Genomic DNA, 12548 nt, shown 5'->3' with positions numbered 1-12548 from the left:
GCAGGCTTTATACCCATAGAAGCAGGATATGGGGAGGGGGATGATGCAAATTTGCTTTGTTTCTGGGGGAACACACCTGTTCTCAAAAGTAGAATATTGGCTAGGTAAAAAGTTCAGCAGGAGGAACAGAACAGAGTGGGTTGCTAGGTCCCTGTCCACAAGATCTATAGCTATTTGTTCTTAACTGGGGGGGGGGGTAGTACTTTCCTACAGAGGCCTCAACTTTTCCCACAGAAATCTCAACAAAGCTAGTACTTTTCTGCTAAGGCCAAGACTTTGTAAGTAAGCACTTACAGCTGACAAGGCAATTAGCATTCAAACAGAGTCGCTCCCAACATCTCCCCCTTCCTTTTAGTATTGAAGGACCTTGGCAATTTTGTTCTTTGCTAAGGCTGGAATAGAGGCCTGACCTCCGGTGACTAAAGGGTACCTGTAATGGCTCTGGTCCTCCTGGTGTTGTTCAGTGAGGCATGGGGGCCATACCCATCCTGATGTCTTGGAGAGGGGATAGTTTTTGGACATCAACACCTATGCAGTCAGGCTTGTCCCTCAGGAAACCCAGAAAAATGTCTTTAGTTTTTGCTTTATATTCCCTTGCAAGTGCTTTGCCTCACAGCCCAAGCAAGAACTTAGAGCGCCAGTCAGAGGGGGTTCGGTGTGGCCCCTCTCTACTTGGTCCTGGGGAAGGAGTCCCCTTCCTTAGGTTGGGTGGAAATGACCTTTGGGAACACCCTGGAGGGAAGAATAACCTCATCTCAAGTCTCTTGGTCCTTCATAGCTAACTTATGATAATGCACCTGAATAGGTTTTGCTGCCAAATCATTCATCTGACATTTCACAAAATTGGTAAGTCTATTAAAGGCCCAGGGACCATTAAAGAAATAAGCAAAAACAATCCAACTAATGGTTCCAAAATGGAAGGAAGTAAATTTGACAACCATGGAGAAGTTGAAAACCAGTTTTGTACCAGCTCTCTTCTCTGTCTCTCTCTCTGTTTTTTTTTTTTTTCTAGGCCTTCTCGTACCCTTTTAATGCTTTCTTTGACCATCCCTGTCTTATTTACATAAAAGCAACACTCTTCCCTAAGAGCTGCACATAGCTCTCTCTGCTGTAAAAAGAGTAAATCAAGTCCTGTGCGATTGTGTAGGATGACTTCAGCTAAGCAGGAGAGGGAACCAGTGAGGTCGTCGATGCCTGTTTGCAGACACTGGACATCTCTGTCAATGTTGACACTAAGTTCTTGATACCTAGACTTAGAGAGAACATATGAGGAGATGCCAGCCCCAGCACCCACGGCACCAAGGCCTAGGAGGACTGAAATGGTGACGGCAGTTAGGAGCTCTCTTCGCTGGCGAACCAGGGAAGGGGAGGAATCAGTGGACTGATCCCACAAATGAAAAAATTCTTCTGAATGATAATAAATCAATCGAGGAACCAATTGCACAAGAATGCAAAAATCAGAATTTTCTGTAGAAAAGGCACTGGCTGAGAGGCAGAGGGTGAGGCCATCAAGGCAAACCCACCAAGTATCATTTGGAGGAACTAAATATTGGCTCCTAATCTCAGGTGCCAGGGTAACATTACAAAGATGGGCATACTGAGGCGTAGGTGTATTATGAGTCACACAGAGGCCCAATCCCGAGACCTGAGAGAGATATGAATCATTCTACTCTCCAGGTTGCCAACAACAATGATGGGAATTATTTGTAGGGACAAAACTGCCAGAAACATCAATACCCTCATAAAAAGGTAGCTGGGAATGATAACACAGCCAGCAATCATCAACAAGGTTAGAGGAGGTGGCATTAAGTGTAAGGAAGGTTTGATTCACTAAGCCCAGGGCATGGGGTGCAGTTTGGGGCTGTTGAGTGTTCTTGATAAAAGTTGCTGGGCAGAGGGCAGGTTCTTATAGGGGTTCTTGGTGCAGGTGTATCATAGAGGCAAGCATACAGTATTGTATGCCATTTGGGAATTATGTGTGTGCTTTCAGCCGAGTTGGTGAGGAGAGGGCTTGATCTTACTTGGGGTTCATTGTGCCAGCATGGCCTCCAGGAAAGCAGCATGTGTTGTGGACAGGAATATGCAGCACCAGGAGATCAGGTGCAGTTAGGGATGTTGGGTGTGATTGAAGGAAAGTTAGTAGGCAGAGGTATGGTCTAACTTGGGATTCATGTTTGTGTCACGTCCTCTAAGACAGCAGCCTGTGTTGTGTGCTGAAATATGGAGACCAGAGTGTAGTTAGGGGTTGTTTGCTGTGTTTTAGTGGGAGTTGGGGAGTAGGGGGCAGATTCTTAACCTGTATCTCTGGTACAAGTTTGGCCTCCTTGAAAGAATCTGGATATGGGGGTAGGGTGTAGAATATGTAGTCCATAGGGTCCATTTTGAGTCTCTTGGGTATGACTGAAGGGAAATTGGCAGGCAGAAGTTCAGATCTTTTGGGGTCCCTCATACAGATGTGGCCTCCAGGAAAGAGCTGGCATTGTGGGTCATAATGTGGAGCCCAGGGATGGCATGCCGTTTAGGCCTATTAAGTGTCATTTAGAGTTGGTGGGCAGAGGGCATGGTCTCACCTGGGGTCCCTAGTGCCAACCAAGTTGGTATCCTGGAAGCTGTTGGAGTTGTTGACCAGAATATGGAGTCCAGGTTATAGCATGCATTTTGAGGCTGTTGGGTGTGGTTTAGAGGTAGTTTTTGGGTAGAGGGAGGGTTATTACCTTTAATTCCCTAGTGCAGTTTTGGTCTTAGGAAAAGTATCCAGAATTGTGGGGCAGAATGTGGAGTCTAGGACATGGGATGCAGTTTGCTGCTGTTTAGTTTGCTTTTAGGGGAGTTGGCCGACAGATGGCAGAGTCTCACCAGAGTTCATGGGTGCCTCAGTAAAGATCCAATTTAGGTATGTTGAGTGTGTATGAAGGAGTTGGTAGGCATAGGACAGAGTCTTACTTGGGTCCTTAGTGGCAGCATGGCCTCTGGGAAGGCAGATGAAGTTGTGGGTGTGAATATGGAGATCAGAGGGTGGAGTGAGTTTCAGGTTGTCGATGTGTTTTAAGCTGAGTTGGCAGGCAAAATGTGAAATCTTACCTGGGGTCCCAAGACATAGTTGTACAACAACAACAACAACAACAACAACAACAACGTCATTCAATGAGAAAAAATATCTATGACACAAAGGCTTGAGAGGCAAGAGATAAAGGAATTAAGAGAACAGGAAGTGCCTAATTGTGAATCTATAGTACCTAATGAAATTAAGATTCAAGATAGAGAGCCCGAGACAGAGACCTGCCCTGCAGAGAGCACCATCTTGGCTCCGGGACTCCGCCGAACTTAGTCTACAGGTTAGAGTGAGGACCACAGAGGCAGACAGCTTCTGGGACAGGCGGGAGCCACAGAGCCGCTGAGGCAGCACCCTTTTGGGGCCGCAGACATCCGGCACCCTCCCAGTCGGAGGACAGTGACCTGCCCTGCAGGGAGCGCCATCTTGGCTCCGGGACTCCGCCGAGCTTAGTCTGTACAGGTCAGAGTGGGGACCACGGGGGAAGACGGCTTCTGGGACAGGCGGGAGCCACAGAGCTGCTGAGGCAGCACCCTTTAGGGGCCGCAGACATCCGGCACCCTCCCAGTCGGAGGACAGTGACCTGCCCTGCAGGGAGCGCCATCTTGGCTCCGGGACTCCGCCGAACTTAGTCTGTACAGGTCAGAGTGAGGACCACAGAGGCAGACAGCTTCTGGGACAGGCGGGAGCCACAGAGCCGCTGAGGCAGCACCCTTTTGGGGCCGCAGACTTCCGGCACCCTCCCAGCCGGAGGACAGAGACCTGCCCTGCAGAGAGCACCATCTTGGCTCCGGGACTCCGCCGAACTTAGTCTACAGGTTAGAGTGAGGACCACAGAGGCAGACAGCTTCTGGGACAGGCGGGAGCCACAGAGCCGCTGAGGCAGCACCCTTTTGGGGCCGCAGACATCCGGCACCCTCCCAGTCGGAGGACAGTGACCTGCCCTGCAGGGAGCGCCATCTTGGCTCCGGGACTCCGCCGAACTTAGTCTGTACAGGTCAGAGTGAGGACCACAGAGGCAGACAGCTTCTGGGACAGGCGGGAGCCACAGAGCCGCTGAGGCAGCACCCTTTTGGGGCGGCAGACATCCGACACCCTCCCAGCCGGAGAACAGTGACCTGCCCTGCAGGGAGCGCCATCTTGGCTCCGGGACTCCGCCGAACTTAGTCTGTACAGGTTAGAGTGAGGACCACAGAGGCAGACAGCTTCTGGGACAGGCGGGAGCCACAGAGCTGCTGAGGCAGCACCCTTTTGGGGCCACAGACATCCAGCACCCTCCTAGCTGGAAGACAGTGGTCTGCCCTGCACAGGAGCCCTCTGCCTCAGGAGCAGGGAGCACATCTTGGATCCAGGACTCCACTGAACTTAGGAACTTAGTCTGCACAGCTGAGAGTGTGTACCACAGAAGCCTACAGCTTCTGTGACCTGCCAAAGCAACACAGCATCTGGGAAAGGTCCTGTTTTCCGCCTTCTTCTTCGGCCAGGAGGAGGTCCAAACCCCAGATATCTGTACACCTTCCCTTTAAGAGGAAAGCTTGTCAGCAGGGAGTGCTCTAACCACTGAAACTCAGAGGAGAGAGCCTGTCTCCCAGGTCTGCTGACAGAGGATACTCAGAATCCCCAGAAGAACAACCTCTGAACAGAGACAACTATAACAACTCCAGAGATTACCAGATGGCGAGAGGTAAAGGTAAGAATCTTACTAACAGAAACCAAGACCACTCACCATCATCAGGACCCAGCACTCCCACTTCGCCCAGTCCAGGGCACCCCAACACACCTGAAAAACTAGACCTGGATTTAAAAGCATATCTCATGATGATGGTAGAGGACATCAAGAAGGACTTTAAAGAACTACAGGAGAACATGGCTAAAGAGTTACAAGTCCTTAAAGAAAAACAGGAAAACACAACCAAACTGGTAGAAGTCCTTAAAGAGAAACAGGAAAACACATCCAATCAGATGATGGAAATGAACAAAACCATACTAGACCTAAAAAGGGAAGTAGACACAATAAAGAAAACCCAAAATGAGGCAACACTGGAGATAGAAACCCTAGGAAAGAAATCTGGAACCATAGATGCAAGCATCAGCAACAGAATACAAGAGATGGAAGAGAGAATCTCAGGTGCAGAAGATTCCATAGAGAACATGGGCACAACAATCAAGGAAAATGGAAAATGCAAAAAGATCCTAACTCAAAACATCCAGGAAATACAGGACACAATGAGAAGACCAAACCTACGGATAATAGGAGTGGATGAGAATGAAGATTTTCAACTCAAAGGACCAGCAAACATCTTCAACAAAATTATAGAAGAAAACTTCCCAAATCTAAAGAAAGAGATGCCCATGAACATACAAGAAGCCTACAGAACTCCAAATAGCCTGGACCAGAAAAGAAATACCTCCCGACACATAATAATCAGAACAACAAATGCACTAAATAAAGATAGAATACTAAAAGCAGTAAGAGAAAAAGGCCAAGTAACATATAAAGGCAAGCCTATCAGAATTACACCAGATTTTTCACCAGAGACTATGAAAGCCAGAAGATCCTGGACAGATGTTATACAGACACTAAAAGAACACAAATTCCAGCCCAGGCTACTATACCCAGCCAAACTCTCAATTAACATAGATGGAGAAACCAAAGTATTCCACGACAAAACCAAATTCACACATTATCTCTCCACGAATCCAGCCCTTCAAAGGATAATAACAGAAAAAAACCAATACAAGGACAGGAACCACGCCCTAGAAACAACAAGAAGGTAATCCCTCAACAAACCTAAAAGAAGACAGCCACAAGAACAGAATGCCAACTTTAACAACAAAAATAACAGGAAACAACAATTACTTTTCCTTAATATCTCTTAATATCAATGGACTCAACTCCCCGATAAAAAGACATAGACTAACAAACTGGCTACACAAACAAGACCCAACATTTTGCTGCTTACAAGAAACTCATCTCAGAGAAAAAGATAGACACTACCTCAGAATGAAAGGCTGGAAAACAATTTTCCAAGCAAATGGTCTGAAGAAACAAGCTGGAGTAGCCATTCTAATATCAGATAAGATTGACTTCCAACCCAAAGTCATCAAAAAAGACAGGGAGGGGCACTTCATACTCATCAAAGGTAAAATCCTCCAAGAGGAACTATCAATCCTGAATATCTATGCTCCAAATACAAAGGCAGCCTCATTCATTAAAGAAACTTTAGTAAATCTCAAAGCACACATTGCACCTCATACAATAATAGTGGGAGACTTCAACACACCACTTTCACCAATGGACAGATCATGGAAACAGAAACTAAACAGGGACACAGTGAAACTAACAGAAGTTATGGATCAAATGGATCTGGCAGATATCTACAGAACATTTTACCCTAAAACAAAAGGATACACCTTCTTCTCAGCACCTCATGGTACCTTCTCCAAAATTGACCATGTAATTGGGCACAAAACAGGACTCAACAGATACAAAAACATTGAAATTGTCCCATGCATCCTATCAGATCACCATGGACTAAAGCTGATCTTCAATAACAAAATAAATAATAGAAAGCCAACCTTCACGTGGAAACTGAACAACACTCTTCTCAATGATACCTTGGTCAAGGAAGGAATAAAGAAAGAAATTAAGGACTTTTTAGAGTTCAATGAAAATGAAGCCACAACATACCCAAACTTATGGGACGCAATGAAAGCATTTCTAAGAGGAAAACTCATAGCTCTGAGTGCCTCCAAAAGGAAACTAGAGAGAGCACACATTAGCAGCTTGACAACACACCTAAAAGCACTAGAACAAAAGGAAGCAACTTCACCCAAGAGGAGTAGACGGCAGGAAATAATCAAACTCAGGGGTGAAATCAACCAAGTGGAAACAAGAAAAACTATTCAAAGAATCAACCAATCAAGGAGCTGGTTCTTTGAGAAAATCAACAAGATAGATAAACCCTTAGCCAGACTCACTAGAGGGCACAGGGAAAGCATCCTAATTAACAAAATCAGAAATGAAAAAGGAGACATAACAACAGATCCTGAAGACATCCAAAACACCATCAGATCCTTCTACCAAAGGCTATACTCAACAAAACTGGAGAACCTGGATGAAATGGAGAAGTTCCTAGACAGATACCAGGTACCAAAGTTGAATCAAGATCAGGTTAATGATCTAAACAGCCCTTTATCCCCCAAAGAAATAGAAGCAGTCATTAATAGTCTCCCAACCAAAAAAAGCCCAGGACCAGATGGGTTTAGTGCAGAGTTCTATCAGACCTTCAAAGAAGATCTAATCCCAGTTCTTCACAAACTATTCCACAAAATAGAAACAGAAGGTACTCTACCCAACTCATTCTATGAAGCCACAATTACTCTGATACCTAAACCACAAAAAGACCCAACAAAGATAGAAAACTTCAGACCAATATCCCTTATTAATATTGATGCAAAAATCCTCAATAAAATTCTTGCTAACCGAATCCAAGAACACATCAAAACAATCATCCATCCTGACCAAGTAGGTTTCATCCCAGGGATGCAGGGATGGTTCAATATACGGAAATCCATCAACGTAATCCAGTATATAAACAAACTCAAAGACAAAAACCACATGGTCATCTCGTTAGATGCGGAAAAAGCATTTGACAAGATCCAACACCCATTCATGATAAAAGTCTTGGAAAGATCAGGAATTCAAGGCCCATACCTAAACATGATAAAAGCAATCTACAGCAAACCAGTAGCCAACATCAAAGTAAATGGTGAGAAGCTTGAAGCAATCCCTCTAAAATCAGGGACTAGACAAGGCTGTCCACTTTCTCCATACCTATTCAACATTGTACTTGAAGTCCTAGCCAGAGCAATTCGTCAACAAAAGGAGATCAAAGGGATACAAATTGGAAAAGATGAAGTCAAAATATCACTCTTTGCAGATGATATGATAGTATATATAAGTGACCCTAAAAATTCCACCAGAGAACTCCTAAGCCTGATAAACAGCTTCGGTGAAGTAGCTGGATATAAAATTAACTCAAACAAATCAATGGCCTTTCTCTACACAAAGAATAAACAGGCTGAGAAAGAAATTAGGGAAACAACACCCTTCTCAATAGTCACAAATAATATAAAATATCTTGGCGTGACTCTAACTAAGGAAGTGAAAGATCTGTATGATAAAAACTTCAAGTCTCTGAAGAAAGAAATTATAGAAGATCTCAGAAGATGGAAAGATCTCCCATGCTCATGGATTGGCAGGATCAACATTGTAAAAATGGCTATCTTGCCAAAGGCAATCTACAGATTCAATGCAATCCCCATCAAAATTCCAAATCAATTCTTCAACGAATTAGAAAGTGCAATCTGCAAATTCATCTGGAATAACAAAAAACCTAGGATAGCAAAAACTCTTCTCAAGGATAAAAGAACCTCTGGTGGAATCACCATGCCGGACCTAAAGCTCTACTACAGAGCAATTGTGATAAAAACTGCATGGTACTGGTATAGTGACAGACAAATAGACCAATGGAATAGAATTGAAGACCCAGAAATGAACCCACACACCTATGGTCACTTGATCTTCGACAAGGGAGCTAAAAACATCCAGTGGAAGAAAGACAGCATTTTCAACAAATGGTGCTGGCACAACTGGTTGTTAACATGTAGAAGAATGCGAATCGATCCATTCCTATCTCCTTGTACTAAGGTCAAGTCTAAGTGGATCAAGGAACTTCACATAAAACCAGAGACACTGAAACTTATAGAGGAGAAAGTGGGGAAAAGCCTTGAAGATATGGGCACAGGGGAAAAATTCCTGAATAGAACAGTAATGGCTTGTGCTGTAAGATCGAGAATTGACAAGTGGGACCTCATGAAACTACAAAGCTTCTGCAAGGCTAAAGACACCATCAATAAGACAAAAAAACCACCAACAGATTGGGAAAGGATCTTCACCTATCCTAAATCAGATAAGGGACTAATATCCAATATATATAAAGAACTCAAGAAGGTGGACTCCAGAAAGTCAAATAACCCCATTAAAAAATGGGGCTCAGAACTGAACAAAGAATTCTCACCTGAGGAATACCGAATGGCAGAGAAACACCTGAAAAAATGTTCAACATCCTTAATCATCAGGGAAATGCAAATCAAAACAACCCTGAGATTCCACCTCACACCAATCAGAATGGCTAAGATCAAAAATTCAGGTGACAGCAGTTGCTGGCGAGGATGTGGAGAAAGAGGAACACTCCTCCATTGTTGGTGGGATTGCAAGCTTGTACAACCACTCTGGAAATCAGTCTGGCGGTTCCTCAGAAAATTGGACATAGTACTACCGGAGGATCCAGCAATACCTCTCCTGGGCATATATCCAGAAGATGTCCCAACCGGTAAAAAGGACACATGTTCCACTATGTTCATAGCAGCCCTATTTATAATAGCCAGAAGCTGGAAAGAACCCAGATGTCCCTCAACAGAGGAATGGATACAGAAATTATGGTACATTTACACAATGGAGTACTACTCAGCTATTAAAAAGAATGAATTTATGAAATTCCTAGCCAAATGGATGGACCTGGAGGGCATCATCTTGAGTGAAGTAACACAATCACAAAAGAACTCACACAATATGTATTCACTGATAAGTGGATATTAGCCCAAAACTTAGGATACCCATGATTTAAGATACAATTTGCTAAACGCATGAAACTCAAGAAGAATGAAGACCAAAGTGTGGACACTGTGCACCTTCTTAGAACTGGGAACAAAACACCCAGGGAAGGAGTTACAGAGACAAAGTTTGTAGCGGTGATGAAAGGATGGACCATTTAGAGACTGCCGTATCCAGGGATCCATCCCATAATCAACTTCTAAACGCTGACATCATTGCATACACTAGCAAGATTTTGCTGAAAGGACCCAAATATAACTGTCTCTTGTGAGACGATGCTGGGGCCTAGCAAACACAGGAATGGATGTTCACAGTCAGCTATTGGATGTATCACAGGGCTCCCAATGGAGAAGCTAGAGAAAGTACCCAAGGAGCTAAAGGGATCTGCAACCCTATTGTTGGAACAACATGATGTACTAACCAGAACCCCGGAGCTCTTGTCTCTAGCTGCATATGTATCGAAAGATGGCCTAGTCAGCCATCAATGGAAAGAGAGGCCCATTGGACTCGCAAACTTTATATGCCCCAATATAGGGGAATGCCAGGGCCAAAAGAATGGGAATGGGTGGGTAAGGAAGTGGGGGGCGCTATGGGGGACTTTTGGGATAGCATTGGAAACGTATTTGAGGAAAATATGTAATAAAAATATTAAAAAAATAAATAAATAAAAAAAAAGTTTAAAAAAAAACAAAAACAAAAACAAAAAAAAGATAGAGAGCCCATTGAACCTATGGTGCCACCTCTTAATGAAATTGTGTAATCATGACCACTCAGTCTAGTTTTTTCAGCTACCTGAGAACAAGTGCCTAGAGGTGGTTTTTCATAGCAAGCAGAACTCTTTGCTTCTAAATAATATGAAGCCTGCCTGTGAAAAACATTCTGGCTGTCATAGCACTCCTCAGTCTAAGGCAAATTATCTCCCACTTTCTCCAGCAATGATGCTTCCCCAGCTGTTATCTCAGTCATTGGTGCACATCTGGCAGGATCCTCTAATATCAATTCTTCAGTTACTGGGGTTCAAATATTTTGAGATACCCTAAAAATACCATACAAGATGGAGTTAAAAACTGAACCAGGGAGAGCAGACTTGAAGCACACTTTTACATACAGGAGTAATGTTGCAATTACCCATGGTCTGAAAAAGTTCTTTAGTTGTTGCTGTGGAATAATGATCACAGTTGAAAATTTTTGGAAGCCTGGCAACAGAAACATCACTCTGCTTGTCTCACAGTGGAGAACAAGACAGGATCTTAATGTCACAGAAGAGAAGTATTTAAAAAAAAATTCCCCTTAGATATTTTCTTTGATTACATTTCAAATGTTATCCCTTTTCCTGGTTTCCCCTCTGAAAACCCCATCCCCACCCCACTCACCCTGCTCACCAATTCACCTACTCCTGGTCTCTTTCCTAGGTTTTCTATCTCCAGAGTTGTTTCCCTTTGTGATTTCTTTATTGTTTCTACTTCCATTTTTAGATCCTGGATGGTTTTGTTCAGTTCCTTCACCTGATTGTTTGTGTTTTCCTGTAATTCTTTAAGGGATTTTTGTGTTTCCTCTTTAAGGTCTTCTACCTGTTTACCTGTGTACTCTTGTATTTCTTTAAGGGAGTTATTTATGTCCTTCTTAAAGTCCTCTATCATCATCATGAAATGTGATTTTAAATCAGTCTTGCTTTTCTGGTGTGTTGGGGTAACCAGCTTTATTGTGGTGGGAGTACTGGGTTCTGATGATGCCAAGTAGTCTAGGTTTCTGTTGCTTATATTCTTGCTCTTGTATTTCACCATCTGGATATTTCTGGTGTTAGCTGGTCTTGCTGTCTCTGACTTTGGCTTGTCCCCCCCTGCAAGCCTGTGTGCCAGTACTTCTGGGAGACAAGTTTTCTCTGGGATGAATTTGGCTTTGGAGAGCTGTGGTACAACGTCAGCTCTGGGTTACAGACAGAGACCAGAAGGATCCTGTCCCTAGCTGATCCTTGGTTCCTATGTCCTGATGGCTCTGTGAGTGTCCCTCTTGGGCCAGGAATTTGAAGAGAAGTGGTGGTCTTACCTGTACTCACAGGTGTGTAGGAACTCCTGGGAGACCAGCTCTCTTCTGGCAGTATTTGGGTATGGAGCCTTGTGGCAGAGGATCTGCTACAGGTAGAGACAGAAACTGGAAGGCCAGAAGAGAACTTCTTAACCAAGCCCCAGGAGCTTGGAATATTATCTTTATCTCCTGCTTGGATGGTCTTTGGAGAAAGAATTGCTTCTACCAGTGATAGGTTCTTACTACACTTGGAGGACAAGACTGAGGTATAATTGTAACAAATGATACATACCTTCAGAGAGTTTTTGACTGAGTCAGTGTCCTGGAGAGAAATTATTACAAAAAGACTCCTTTAGTACACATTTGTGGGGAACGTATTTATGATTCTTGATGACTCTCTGGGAAGAAACAGACCTCAGCTAGAATAATTTCTTTGAAAGGAGAGCTTTCTTAGAGACATGCAGCTGCTATCCAATGCCCTGTCTTGCAGAGCCCTGGCACCCAGGGAACCAACACCAGCCACTAGCCTCCACCCCAGGTCTGGTAGCCTCTTCAAGCCCCTGGCTTTCTCAGCAGTACTACATGGCACCCTTGACCACCTTTCTCAGTATGCAGCGCAATCTTCCCACTTTAGCACAGAGATCCACAGAGACCAGAAAGCTGAGGGTGACACTGTTGAAGATCTTCCCTGACTCTGAGCAAAACTGAAGATTGACTGGATTCTGGTAGCTCAGCTGTGTGTGAAAGACATTAGTGCACTCTGGTGTTGAACTGAAGTCTGAACTGAGAGTC

General features: G+C 44.1%; 1 pseudogene; it reads left to right on the top strand.

Moving 5' to 3' along the window:
• LOC110305829 (NEDD4-binding protein 1-like) overlaps positions 1 to 12526 on the top strand; it is a 49250-nt pseudogene extending 36724 nt beyond the window's left edge.
• Positions 12527 to 12548: the final 22 nt, after the last annotated feature.

The sequence above is a fragment of the Mus caroli genome, unplaced genomic scaffold (assembly GCF_978045245.1).
Source record: "Mus caroli unplaced genomic scaffold, Mus_caroli_1 scaffold_2, whole genome shotgun sequence".
NCBI lineage: Eukaryota > Metazoa > Chordata > Mammalia > Rodentia > Muridae > Mus > Mus caroli.
This window is presented reverse-complemented; position numbering and strand designations above follow the sequence as displayed.